The sequence below is a fragment of the Augochlora pura genome, chromosome 2 (assembly GCF_028453695.1).
Source record: "Augochlora pura isolate Apur16 chromosome 2, APUR_v2.2.1, whole genome shotgun sequence".
NCBI lineage: Eukaryota > Metazoa > Arthropoda > Insecta > Hymenoptera > Halictidae > Augochlora > Augochlora pura.
The window spans coordinates 7,293,221-7,308,481 of record NC_135773.1 but is presented as its reverse complement, the minus strand read 5'-3'; the positions used below and the strand labels follow the sequence as shown (position 1 = coordinate 7,308,481).

Below are 15,261 nucleotides of genomic sequence, written 5' to 3'. Positions count from 1 at the left end.
GGTGCTCGCCTCTCATTGGTCACTGTTTTTCATTAATAACTCGTCAACGAAGCCACAGAGAAAATTTTTGTGAAGGAAAAAGTTGTTCAAAATAATCTCAGTTAGTTTCTATTTCGAAATTGTTAAATAATTCTGGGACATTTTATATTATAATTAGAGAATTTATAGCTTCTTTTTAACGATATTTATATTATATTTTTGATGAGAGACTACTGTGTGTCTAGTACGATAAATATAATAAACATAATTACGTAATAATCACAACAGTTTGAATAGATAATAGTTTGGCAACTTATTACAGTGCTATATAGTAACTGTTATAGTTTAGTAACTGTTGACGTATCCTATATCGACGAATCGAGTAGACCTTGGGCCTTCGATAGACGAACTTGTCTCTACTTTAGATTCAGGCTAATGATCCAGTAATCTTTGAAAGTGGAGGCCGATTCTGACACGCGATACGTTTAGCTTTCGTCTACTTAGGGTCTACCATAACAGTCTACCTAATCGAAATCGACCTTTGCACTTTGCTGTAACACATCGAAAAGTGGCTTTAATATTATCATTCTAAATCAAACGATTTCGTAAAAAATTTATCCGAATGATCGATGTATTCCCTCTTGTGTGAATTAGTAAAACATTTATTGATCTTAATAGAGGTTTTATCGCAAAATAAAATTTCTATAATAAACCGCAGCGCAATCAATTTTTTATTAAATTAATGCCACAATAAATTTTATTGAGTTTAATTGAAGAAAGTATTGGCATTTTCTAAGATATTAAATATTAACTAGCTAGATATAAATACTTTACTCTAAATTAAACACAGATTACGTAATTTCTCAATTTTTAAAGCAGAAATGGACTTACGCTATTTCTAAAATAAACCATATCGATCGTACATAGCGACGGGTACGCAGCGAACAGCAAAATTGCCTTTTTTGTACACGTTAGAGAAACTAATTCACTGTACAGCGAAACACTTTTTCTCAATTTTAACTATTCTCTAGAACGAAATAAAATGTAAAAAGCACAGTTGTTCGTTCACTTTTTTATCGTAGCCGACAATGAAAATTTAAAAAAATCCAATTTGTACTTCTCGGTTACGTACACCGAAAACCCATGCTGAAAACCTTTATAAATAACATAACTTCTACTATTCCAAAATTTACTGCCAAATTTACACGATATTTTATTAATATACGCTTTTTGATGACAACAAGTTTTCTGTCATAAAAAATTTAGTCTTTTGCTGACAAAAATCGAACAAAGTTATATTTTTAACCCTTCGCGATGTTTAACATGACGCGCCATTATAGTTTCGCGCTTTACTCAATTGTATTATTAATTATTAAAGTAAACGATTAAAGCGAACGTGCATATGTCCAATACACTAATAAAAGACTAAATATAGCTTATACCATATACAGCTATACCAAAAATATGTATAGTAAGAAAATGGTAATTTACTCAATTGTATTATTAATTATTAAAGCGAAAGTGTATACATCCAATACACTAATAAAAGAATAAATATATAATAGCTAATACCATATGCAGCTATACCAAAAATATATCAAGAGAATGGTAATTAAGTTACGAAAAATTTGATTAGCGTAAAATCCATCTGAGAGGTTAAAATTCGCGATAATTTAATCGCCAACCCAATACACGTGCACGACGTTTCGACATCTGTTCCCATAATAGCGGACAACAATTACGGATTTCTCGTGGTATCGCGGATCAGCACGGTATCGAGTGAAAAGCGCGGTTAATAGGATCGACCGCGAAAAAACCTTGCAGCAATAATAAAGTCAGTGGAAAATCGAGCCGATCGGAGGGTCCATGTTTCACCACCTTGATTCCCTGGTTTTGATTCCGGGGGTTAAAGGTGAAGTCGGCTGGGAACGACAGGCAGAGAGACAGAGAGAGAAAGAGAGAGAGAGAGAGAGAGAGAGAGAGAGAGAGAGAGAGAGAGGAGCAGAACGGGAGTTCGCCGTGAGCAAAGGAACAACTTTTTCAATTATATTCCCTCGGATCGATAGAACGATTCATTCCCGAGAATGATTCCCGGATTATCGGCGGATTATCCGGCCTCCCGCGCCCCGGTTATACTTCCGCTTTCTTTCCTCGTGTTATAATGAAATGTTTACTATCGATCCGGGTCCGTCGTTTCGCTCTTATCCGTCGAAATATCGCGGATACGTCCATCTCCCTCCCTTCCACCTCGCTCGTGCCTCCTCCGATTCTGTCGGAGCCGGGGAGGGCATTGTTCGCTATTGAACATCTGGAGAAACGAATGTTTTATTGTGGCGGGATGTAGTCTGGATAAGCTGTTATTGGGTTACTCTATCAAAATTATTGGATACACCGAGGAAAAATATTTCCTTACGTTGTGGGGCCGGACGGGAGATACGATTCCAGATACGAGCCGCCGTCGGCCCTCCTCCCTTTCCTCCCCCTCCGGCTCCTATAATATACTAAATGGATTTCTTTTTATACAGAAATAATCTTATTGGATGATCGTAGTCTCGGCGGACCTACGGATCCATCGATCCACGAATCCCTTATAGTATGTTGACGTTACAGTTAACCCTTTGCGCTAAAGGATCTTTTGTCAAAAGAATTATTTCACGTAGATTACTTTAAAACCAATTTGGGATCTCAGAATTGTATAACGTAAATAACATAAATTGTTAATAAAACGTATCGCGTCCATCTCCGGTAACCGCAAAGATGACGCGAATATTAGCTCGAACGGGAAGTCGCGCGAGTCGAAAAACACGTTTCCACGTTCCGTTTTGCGCGTCCAAGATTGTAAATATTTTCAGCGGAAATAGCGCGCCGCGTATCATTTTTCCAGTCCGTCGGCAAACATTTTCCGCGGCGAAAATATTTAAATGCGCAGGTACATCGCCGGGGCCGGAAATAATAACGGAGCTTCGGGCAAACAGCGGTACTTTAGAAAAAACGTGGGCGGAGGGAGGAGAGATCCTTCGGCAAATATAGAGCCACGAAAATGTTCGAACCTGACCCACATAACTCGGCCACCACCTCCGAATCCCTCCCTCCGAATACTCCTCCCGCCCCCCTTGGTTTGCTCAAAGTTTCCCTTCCCCCGAATCCCTCCCCTTGGTTCGCTCTCAAAGTTTCCCTCTCCCTTGATTCGCCCTCAAAGTTTCCCTCTCCCCTCAATTCGCTCTCAAAGTTTCCCTCCCCCTTGGTTCGCTCTCAAAGTTTCCCTCCCCCCTTGATTCGCTCTTAAAGTTTCCCTCTCCCCTTGGTTCGCTCTCAAAGTTTCCCTCCCCCTCGATTCGCTCAAAGTTTCCCTCGGGGGTGCAGACTACAGAGGGGGGCGCGGGTGGGTGGTCCACGTAACGCCGCAACGATAAGTTGCACGGCGAAGAGAAATCGAAACACACGCATATCGGACGTTACGGAAAAATGGCCGACGATCGCCGGGCAATACGTTGCCGGACCGGAAAGCCCGTGTTTCCGCAGCGGCGCGATCGCTCCCCGGAGAAGCCCCGTGGGAAGACGGGCGCGTGGCGCGAAAATGTATTCGCGATTATTAATAGCGACCATTCGACCGGTGCCCCGGGCCCATCAACAAATGGCCGGGAGGAACTTAACGAGAGCGATATTTAAGCCGGCGACGGGAAAAACACGGTTGCGACGCGCAAACCTCGGCTGGGGACGTCTCGTCGCCCGTTTCTACGACGGAATTGCACAGCTTTCGGGTGGGAGATTGAACGGTGAGAGACATTGCTTAACAGGTTGATTGCTAAATTTTTACTTTTCTTAGTTTTTACGGGAAAGGTTTCGTTGTTAAGATATATTATATTTTTTAAGGAGTCTTAAATCGAGATTTTGGTAGGTTGTCTGAATAAATATTAGTAACAAAGATTAATTTTTATTGTATGAATTGTTTTATATATTTATGTATGATATTTAACCCTTTGCATTTGAAGTCATATAAGCGCAAATCTGAAATAAAAATTCTGGTTCATAGTATTTCTATTCTGTGTAACAAAGTGCATTTTTGTAAATACGAAATTGATTCTTGGCACTCATACTAATATTTTCACTATTTAACAATTTTTTCAAACCTAAACTTGGTATAAAAATTATCTTGAGACGTGATAGAACAATTTCAGTGGTTCCTCAGAGTGCAAAGTATTAATTATGGTATAAACAGTAAATTAGAAATATTGTACTTTAAATATGATAATTTTTATTGTGCATTTTTAGTTTTCGCGACAGTTTTAGGTAAATGTTTTTCCTTGGTCAAAATTCATCAATTTTTGCACGTTTCGCAATAAAGATTGCGATCAATTTGAGAAGCATTTCGGTCTTACGTGCGCGTAATTCTAGTATAAGGACGCCAATGGCCGTTCGATATCATTGTACCTGTAACTCGATCCTCGTATAATCAATACATATCGTCGATGTAATATTGACACTATTTCAATAGACAGACGATATTGTCAATCAGTGTCGACGGCATATATTGTCAATATTTATTGACAATCCGTAATAATGTTTACGGCCACGAAATGTCGACAATATTATTAAACGCCTAACCTCAAAGCTGCACTGTAGGCCGCATTAAATCTGCTAATGCATTTATACTTTCGAGAGATTAGCGTTAAACAAATATTGATTCTATTTTAGTTATTTCAATTTTATTCAATCTATTTTATTGATTGTGGTAGGTATTTAATATTTAAATAATTTTATAATAATAAGGGAGTTTTGAGTAGTAGAACCTAATACTTCTAGCTGGATAATAAGTTAGAAATTATTGATTGCCATGACAATGGTAATGATGAGCTATGGATCACAATATATGCAATATTAAAAAATAGAAACAGAATTTAAAAATTCTTTTTTAAAGCTTAGATATACGTAACACTATAATATACATTATACATCCCTTGACAGTGGAGTAACTCATCCTAAACTACAAAATACATCCCAGGTAAAAACAATATTAAAAAACATATGGAACCCCTTTAGCAAACACACTGAAGAACAAAGAAGCAATCCGAAATTTACTATACCATTTAAAACAGTCGCAATTGTTCAGCAAACTCTAAAAAATCCGACTTTGAGTCGCCAATAACCCAGTGGTTAACGCGACTTTAAAAACACCGTATAAAAAGACAATACTTCTATGTAAAAATAACAGGAATAAAATAATATAAATACAAAGCTTCTATAGCTGAGAGCAGACACACGACCGCGGCGGGTCAACAATAGAATCGCGAGTTTAAGGGTGGATTTCGAACCGATTTCGGCTAGCGTTGAATCGTCGTAGGCGCCGCGCGAGTCGCGTGGATCGATCGTCCGCGGTGGGGAGGGAGGGAGGGAGGGAGGGAGACGGTGGGGCAGGGTTTTGTTACTCTCGCTCTCGGAAATTACATCGAGGATGGGGGTCGGGGGGACGAGAGTCCCCCTGGAGGCGAGCCGGGAATCCGGAAAAGATTTCGGAGTCGGTGGACGCGCGCGCGGGTGGATGGTGTTGCCCAGGCGAGACGCGAAGGGGGCTGGGACGGGGGGGGGGGGGGGGGGGGGGGGGGGGGGGGGTGGGTTTACAGCAGAGCGCAACACCCGCGCGCGCGTCCGCATAAATCAAATTACCGAAAAGCAACGGCGGCTCGCGTGCATGCGAAATCCGGTTGAAAATCGGTGCACAGTGAGAGAGAAGAGAGAGAGAGAGAGAGAGGTAGCCCGGGCGACGTCGACCGTCCTGGACGAGTCTGAATCGTCGACAGAGGCGGAAAGGGGTCGGTGTGGTATATATCGGTGGAAGGTGGGTGGAGTGGGAGGGGTTTCGAGCGCGGGGGGTAGGGGGACGGCGCGTGAGCGTGGAAGAGGGTAGTTTGGATGCAGTAGCAAACAGGCAGATTGGATTCCCGACTCGATTTACCGGAATGTAGAAATAACAGCTGGCGGAGGTCTCCCCGAGGCCGATCCGGCTTTACAATCTCCTCCTCTTTTCTTCCTTCCGCTTTTCAGACACTCGCCAGAGGGACGGCGAGGGAAGGTGGAGGGTAGGTGGCGGAGGGTGGGACGAGAGACCGTCGGAGGAAGAAGAATGCAGACACGGCCGGATCCGAGGGACAACCCGGGTGTGCGGGAGAATGTTATATACGGGGTGGGTCTTGCCGAGTGACCGGAAAACCCCACCCCGCGGAACCGCCGTTTACAGACTTCGGAATTTATTAGAATGATTTAGAGGCGGCCGTTATAGTTAAGAATCTCGGCGGGCGCGAGACTTCCAGGCGTCTATTTCGAGGAGATTAATTGAATTTATTCTTATACGAACGCTTGAATTTATATATTGTCGTTTAGTAAATTTTTCAAGAACTTTTTCATCTGATTAACCCTTTGAGGTCGTTGTCAGTTTTTTAAGTAGGCGTCGTGCTGGTCGGAATTAATTTTATTTGAGCGAACAGTAATATATAATGTGTAAAGTAAGGGAAAACAAGGTTTAAGTAGCAGAAACAAGATTTATTAATTTCTTTTTGAGGTTAGAAGATATTCGTAACAGAATTATATTTTAATTTTATATAAAAATTGAAAGACGGAGATAAATAGCAGTCATACCACTGTAGAGGGTTAATACAGTGGCAGAAAATAAATAATATATATACCATATTTTTACAAGGATCAGTTTATAGTGACAGAAAATAAATAATAATATCCTTATACCATATTTTTACAAGGATCGGTTTATAAAATCTATTTTCTAATATTTTGTCTTTTAATAAATTGAATAAAATATTTGACTCAATTATTCGAGCGCTCGTATTCGCCACAGATGATCATAGAACTTTCCTATAGCAAGGCTGGCTTCGATGATTCATATCGCAACTTAATTTCATTAAATTAATTTCATAAAATTTTAATATCAATAATTCCATTGAAAATGCTGAATGAAGAAGCATTATTGATTTCCATTTGCCACTTTCGCAATCTTTCATTAACAATTTAAAAGCAATGGTATAACCTATATTATAATATCATACAACAGAGCAACGACGACATGTCTTATCGGGTGCACAAGACACCGCTTCGAGTGAACGTCGAACGCAAAGCGGCAGGCATCAAGCGCGCGGAGGCAATCGAGCCATTAAAAAAGCGGCTACTCGTTGGAAAAAAAGGTGCCGCGATGTGAAAACAGTATTGTTGGCTCCATTGGAGCAATTTCAATTAAACGGGAGCGAAGTGCGCGCGCGTTACGTTCATCGGCAGGTGGAAAATTCGAGAGAGAGAGAGAGAGAGAGAGAACGAGGCCCATTGTGCCCTACAAAGAAACCCTCTGTCACTATTTAACAAAGCACCGCTCATTTGCTGGACGAGAGAAAAGGGTCCGGCTGATCAAAAAGGCGATAAAAGGCAGCAATTTCTATCTTTTTCCATGGGGAGCGAAAAAAATAGAGAGCGAGAGAGAGAGAGAGAGCAAGCTCGAAACTTGGCGAGCGTGCACGGCAATCGTTTCACGTGACACAAACCGCCTAGCGAAATGTTCAACAATTTTCTTTTAAACGTCCATTCATGTAAATTTCACAGTCTATCGTTCCCGCGCGCGCGCCCGGATATTTTATCGTAGACCACCCCGTATTCGTGGGACAATGCTAGCCGCCCACCCCCACCCCCTTCCGACCCCTTCAAATCCCGTTCGTTTCCCACCGCCTTCGAAAGATAAACCGTAATGCTACTCCGTCGGAGACCTTGACCGCCGCGTTTCGGATTCGGGGATTTGTCGGCTCGGGCTGAATGCAAAAACACAATTTCAAGCCCGTCTCCGGAACGCCACCCCCGAGGAACCCAACGTTCACCCCGCCGCCCTCCGTTCGCTCCGACCACCCTTTAGGGGCTCCTCTGTTTCTCGCTGATAACGAGGGGGCGTTAATTTCTCTGATCGGTCCCCGGCACGGTTTTGCCACACCTTCTTCGCCAAGGGATGCAATTTTCATGTTACGGGGCGGGCTAAGCCACTCCGCGCGAGCCTTCTACTTTCGTTTCTATGCCCGTTCAACCCTTTCGTTTCTACACCCTTGGCGACGGCCGGAACTGAAAGAAACTACAGCTTCCGAAAAACCGGGTTTCGCGCGGCGACGCTGGAAAATCCGAGGTAGAATTGTGGATGTTTTAATTTTGGAACTGTTAAATTGTTCGTATTGTTTGTTAAGGGTTGACAAATATTTTCGGAAGAGTACGGTGTGTTTTATAATATTTTATAACATGTTAATAAATAGAATTACAATTTCGAGGGTAGAGAAAAGTAGATTTATTAATTGACAAGGTTTATAGGGGATGTTGCACCACTAAAAATTTTTATATTATATAATAATATACTGTTGAAATTGTCAAAAGTGTTTTCGTATTCAAACGCTGTCAAAAATGTAATTATTGTATAAATTACAAGACTTAATTCCATGGACACGAAATGCAACAATTAATGTGAAATAAGAATTCTCTACAGATCAGATATTTTGGATTTCGAATTAAAATGCCTTCGAGTGCAGAGGGTTAATTTTTCTGATCAGCTCGCTTCCGCCATATTTTCTTCGCCCGGGATGCAATTTTCATGTTACGGGGCGGGCTAGGTCGCTCCATAGCTTTCTACTTCGTTTCTACACTCTTGGCACGGGGTAGAATACTCTTTTGGGGATAAAATAAACTACAGCTTCGAAAAAATAAATTCTCACGCGATAGCGCAGATAAATGTAGAATTATTAACCCTTTGCGCTGAAAGCTATTTTATATATAAATCTAAAATAATTTTTGTGGCTTATAGTTTATAACAAAGTGCACTCTTATAAATACGAAATTAATTCTTGTGTCTCGAATTTCTTAAATTAGATTTCTTAAATTTAAATTTTGTTACTATAAAAATTATTCTGAAACGTGATAGAATAATTTTAGTGGTGCTTTATAGTCATCACACTCGAAAGGGTTAAATTTTAGAATTATCAGCGTAGTTCACACGATTTTTATAGTGGTAAATAATAATAAATAATAATGATAAATTGAGGGTTAAGAAATATTTTCGATAGACTGCTATATGTTTTAAATTGTTGCAACGAGGTCAGAAAATCGAGGATAGAGCGTAGGAGATTTGTTTGTTGACGTGGTTCATAGGGGATGAAGAAACATAAACTCGTGGGAGTTAATTTCTCTGATCAGTCTCAGGCCCGTTTTTGCCACACCTCCTTCGCCTGGGATGCAATTATCGTGTCGTGGGATGGGCTAAGCCACTTCGTAGCTTCTACTCCATTTCTACCGTTTCGACCCTTAATCTACACCCTTCCGGAGCGAATAGAATGGACCTTCGGGGGGGCGCGGAAAAAATTGGAGGCGTCCGGCGACGCGTTTCAACACTTTCCTTTTATGTTTGAAGATGGCCAACGCGAAGACAAAATTAACAACTTCTGAATTCTATATTATTAATTCTAGATTTTAGTAATTTCATATTAGAAATAATTGGGCAAAGCTCAAAAATGTATTTTAACCCTTTGCGGTCTTATTTATCTTTTGTTATTTATTTATCTTTTTACTGTGTTCAATACATTAAGAAAAAAATGGTGGGTAAAATTTTTTAAACAATCGTGAAAGTCTTTAGAAAGTATATTTTATGAATTAATTTTTGTAAAAATCTTGTATAAGGATATTATTTATTTTTTTGTCACTGTATCAACCCTTTGCTCTCGTGTGTCTACTCTCAGCTATTAAATCTATCTATTTATTGTACTTTTATATAAAATAAAAATATATTGTTGAGTTACGTGTATCTAAGCTTTAAAAAAGAAATAATAACTTTGCTAGTCCTACTAAATTTTGCATATAATAAAATTATAAAATAAATCCTGGCCACCATGACACCCACGTATAAACTCCATACGATCTCAAGAGTCGATTACAATTATAATTAAATCCTCAACATTTATTTTTATCTAATAATTAAAACTACAACCTAATAATTCCTACAAGCTGTCAAAGCCGGCAGGAATTTGCGAGACGAAAACCGGCAGCCGCGAAGGAAAAAAAAATGAATTTCTTTGGGATCCGAGGTGGACGAAGGAGCCGGAATCTTCGCCCAAGGGGTTTCCGAAAGTGGACCGGCGGACGTGCCGGACGTCTAGGAAAATGTTGCCGTGAATGAGTTCCTCGGACTTCCATTACCCCTTACGTCGGTTCTTTATAAACGAACGCGCCGTTCCGAGGCCGAAAAAGGCCGAGGTTTAATGAAAACCGGGCGCGGTCTCATCCTGTAACGTTTTTACCATCAGCATGAAATTTTCACGAAAACCGTCGGACCCGCGCGCCTCCCGTCGTCGCGTCTTCTTTTCCTTTCGCCTTTTTTCTCTCCACGGTAACTGTGTGCGCGCGGTCCCCGGCGACGACGCGTTGCGGAAATTTCAGTGAAAATCATCGGCCCGCGAAATATCCGAGGAGGATGCGCTTCTGAGCTGGAACGCGCTAGGGTAAACACCGCAGGAAGGGGAATAGAGAGAGAGAGAGAGAGAGTTCTCTCGGTTGACACAGATGCTCCCGCGGGCCCGTGCACCGCCAAATTAAATACCGTTTAACGACGGAAGTCCGGATCTTTGATAGGAAGTGCGGCCACGGCGCAACGTTACTGGCGCAATGGCTCGTTTAGCCGCGGTTGCCTCCATCCGGTTTAGGGGAGAGGTGAAAATATTGCCGGCCGATGGTGAGGATGCTCTCGGATTCATGGCGGTGTTCCTGGTTCGAAGAATCGCGCATAGAAATTCTAATAGAATTATCATAGTATTTAGGTTGCTATTAAATTGAAAATTTTCATCCCTTGCCAGAGTTGGCATTACAAGGAAAATTCTTGGCACCAAATTTTCTCTTTTCCTTAAAATAATATACAATAGAAAAATCCTATATATACATAAAACAATATTCGATCATATAATTATTATACTATTCAGTTTGCTTTTAAATTTTTAATTTTCATCCCTTATCAAACTTCACGTAACAAACCAAGAAAAATTCTTAATACCAAATTTTCTCCTTTCCCCAAAATACTACACAATAAAAAAATCCTATATATATATATAATATATAATCACACAATAATCAAACTATTCAGTTTGCTATCCAATTTAGGATCTCCGTCCCTCGTCAGAGTTGACATTACGATCCAAGGGGATCGCGCGTGCGGCCAAAGTGCTCGTAGATCCAAGAGTAGTGTGTAGCCGACCATGGGTTCCGCTCTGTTAGCAGATTTACACGTTCAGTTGATTGTAATGCTTCCCCGTTAAATTCCTCTTGTGACACAGGTTTTCAAGCAACCCTGAATAAATATTTCCCGAGCGATCCGTGGAGCGTCTGGCGCCGGGTCTTTTCGGCCAATAATGATCGAGCCCGAGACGGGACCCGTCGTTCACGTGCAAAGGGTGAGAGAACTCTCCGCAGAAAGGCCGAGCTGGAGGGAAAGAGAGGGACGACGAAAGAGAGAAAGATAGAGAGAGAGAAAGAGAGTTAGAAAGACAGATAGAAAGACAGAGAGAGGAAGACAGAGAGAGGAAGATTGAGAGATGGAGAGAAAGAGAGATAGATAGGGAGAGATATAGAGTTATGGAGATAGAAAGAGAAAGAGAGAGAGGAGAAAATTAGAAAGACAGAGAGAGGAAGATTGAGAGATGGAGAGAAAGAGAGATAGATAGAGAGATATAGAGTTATACAGATAGAGAGAGAAAGAGAGTTAAAAGGCTAAAGGGAAGTTAGAGACAGAGAGTATTAGAGAGATAGAGACAGAGGGTGTCAGAGAGAAAGAGAGTTAGAAAGACAGAGAAAGGAAAATAGAGAAAAAGGTAGGGAGATAGAGAGAAGGAGAGATGGATAGAGGGAGATATAGAGTCATAGAGATAGAGAGAGAAAGGGAGTTAAAAAGCTAAAGAGAAGATAAAGACAGAGAGAGGAAGATATAGAGTTATAAAGATAGAGAGAGAAAGGAAGTTAGAAAGGTAGAGAGAAGATATAGATAGAGAGAGAAAGAGAGGGAGAATTAGAAAGGTAGAGACAGGAAGATAGAGAGAGCGAAAGAGAATTAGAAAGGTAGAGACAGGAAGATAGAGAGAGCGAAAGAGAATTAGAAAGATAGAGATAGAAATACAGGTAAAGTTATAAAGATAGAGCGAGAGAGAACGAGAGAGATTCGTGCGCAAATCGATATCCCAAGCCTCTCTGTCCGCTAATAAGATGTCTGCCGGAATAGCTGCGACGTTGAAACACACGGACGATTCGCCGGGGAGAGAGGTTTTAACAGCCATAAATTTCGGATCTTCGAAGCTTATAAAGTCGATTCAAGAAAAATCCCTCTATTCCGCGATAGGTATTAACCCGGAGCGAGCGGAGCCAGGGGGAAGTATCCCGGTGCGCCTGCTGCTGGGAACGACGGACGTGTAGGGGAGTACAGGTAAAATTTCGTTTTCTCCTCCTTTCTTCGCGATAATCGAGTTCGCGTTATCCTCTCGAATTGGAGAAGCACCTGGCAACATTTTTACGCCCGAGTTTAGCGCCAAGCCTTGCGACAAACTACCATCGGCAGCTAAATTATTTTTTGGTAAGCCTCTTGCTAGTAATAATCATTTCAATTTAATTCAACTTAATTTAACTTAATTTAGTGTAACTCAATTTAATTTAATTTCGTGTCATTTAATTCTGTGTGATTTCATTTAATTTAATTTAGCGTGATTTTATTTAAGTAAATTTAGTGAGATTAGATTTAATTTAACCTAGGGTGATTTAAGTTTATTTAATGTAGTGTAATTTTATTTCAGTTAATTTAGCAAGATTTGATTTAATTTAATTTAGAGAGATTTAATTTAATTTAGTCTACTGTGATTTAAATTTATTTAATGTAGTGTAATTTTATTTCAGTTAATTTAGTGTAATTTAATTTAATATAGTGCGACTTAATTTAATTTCACGTAGTGTAATCTAAATTTATTTAACGTACTGTAAATTAATTTCATACAATTAAATTTGATACAATAATAAAATAATATACAATACCTTACCGATTTAATTTAATTTATCGTAATGACGGAACCAAGCTTTGCCAATCAGAAATAAAATTACAAACATCAAAAGCCAAGATAGTGGGGTGCGTTTGGTGGCAACTTGTACGGGTAAAGGGAAGGTCGATAAACGCAAAGTAGCCTAAAATAGATGGCTCCGTGACACTATAGCGACGACCGTGCCAATAAAAAAATATCGATTCGGCGGAAATTTTTCCGAATGAATCCGTGGCGAGAGGAGAGATTTTTGCTGGCGAGAGGTTAACTTTCACGGTGTCCAGTGCGCGCGTGGACGCAAAGTAGCCGTGTTATTTAATTGCGCAGCGCGCTCGTCGATTTTTGCGGAATATTTGTGTAACAAGGGGGAAAAACGTCGGTGCGAACCGGCGTCGATAAAAATTCCATCCGATCGAGGGAAAACGGAACACGGGCGGGTATGAGGTGAAGAGGGGGGTGGGGGATTGGCGGCCCGATCGGCGGGCTCGATCAAAAATGTGTCCGCCCGCGCTTGTATAATGTACTAATGGCGTTAAGTGCACGCCGATACGGGGACAAATGATAAGCGAAATTTAATTGCAAATCCATTACAGTTCATTCATAAAATACCCCGGATGCCGCCCGAGGGAAATACAAATTTCAAAAACCCCGGTCCGACCGCGCCCGCCGCCGCCCCGGAACTTATCGGCGCGGCGACAATAAATTTACCGAATGGGATAATGTGATTCACTGCGGATGGTCTACTTAAAAGTAATTTCTACCCGTGCGCGTAACTCTTTTTTTTTCCTCCTCCTCCCCTGCCCGAACTATGCGAGCGGGTAATCAACGTTTTACGATATCGGATGCGCGCGAGAGTGAGAGAGCTTGCCAACAATTCCATGTTTATTAATGAACTCGCGATTTGACTAATAGGATTCTCATAATCGAATCTGTTTCGTACGGTTTACGGAAGAAACGTTTCCCTGTTAACTTTCACATTTTCGTGGTATTTTCGTGTCTGTAATTTTGCTGGGTTTGTTAGTTTAATCGGGGATAGAGGATCTAAGGGTTGGAAAGGATTGCGACAAAATTTTTTTAGGGTCGTAGAATTACTTTTAATTTAGTCAGGAATTTTTCTATAGATCAGAATTTTTCGCTCGTTTATTTTCTTAGCTTTGTAGAATTGTTTTTAAACTTTGGCAATTTTTTTTTAAGGCGGCAGGTTTTTAAAGGCGGTAATATTTTTGTTCGGATGCGTAGAAGTCCTTTGGGATTGTTAATAATATTTCTTTAACTCATGATATTGTATCCTTTAGTTGCAAGAGTCGAATATATAGTTATGTAGTTACATAGTTATAAATCTATATAGTTATATAATTACATAGTTATATAGTTACGTAGTTATACACTTCTATAATCATAAACTTTAGTTAAAAAATAGCCTATTCATAATTTAATCTACGTCAAAGCAACCTCTAACTTTTTTATTACCAAAATCTAAAAAACAAAATTAAATAAAAGCATACAAGCAACAAAAACTGTATCATTCTCTCACGGAAATAATTAAGCAACGATTCACCACTAATCAATACGACCGTGAGAGAAATCATAACGCAAGAGATAAAGTTCCCCGCGGATCTCGGAAATTATTCTTCCGCATTATCTTTTGTAGCGAAGAAAATTTGTAGCAACTCGAGAAAGTATGATCGCCGATCGGGAATAATAATAACATAAAGTCGGCGGGAATCGATAGGTTGATCACCCGGAAGTCAAAGCACAGTCAATTCATCTATTATGCATGAGTAGTTTCGACGATTTCCCGGTTCTCGGTGAATGGCTCTTATTTATCCGTGCATTGCACTGTAATTTATCGACACTCGACCCCCTCCACCCCCCTTCCCCCCCTTTCCCCCACCCGGAAAATCCTTCTACCCGTTAATCTGCAATTTACGGTACAATAACTCATTATTAACTTGCAGATTCGGTTAGGCGCGCGCGCGCGCGCGATTCCCGTCGTCGAAATTCAACCGGAACTTTGATTTGCCTAACTCGCAATATACAGTGTCTGTCCACAAATAGAACCCGTGCGCTCATAGATCGCGTTAATTTGTTTGCTTTGACCTGCGATCGTAAATCGGACGCTGTTGGCTTCCAATATAGACTCCGCGCTACATAATCGTATAATCGTTTTGTCCGATAATATCGCGAAATATCTTTCGTG

General features: G+C 40.6%; 1 protein-coding gene across 1 annotated transcript in view; it reads right to left on the bottom strand.

Moving 5' to 3' along the window:
- Positions 1-15,261, bottom strand: part of Ten-a (Teneurin-a transmembrane protein) — a 611,676-nt gene that overhangs the window by 52,041 nt on the left and 544,374 nt on the right. The gene's annotated exons all lie outside the window — the stretch shown is intronic.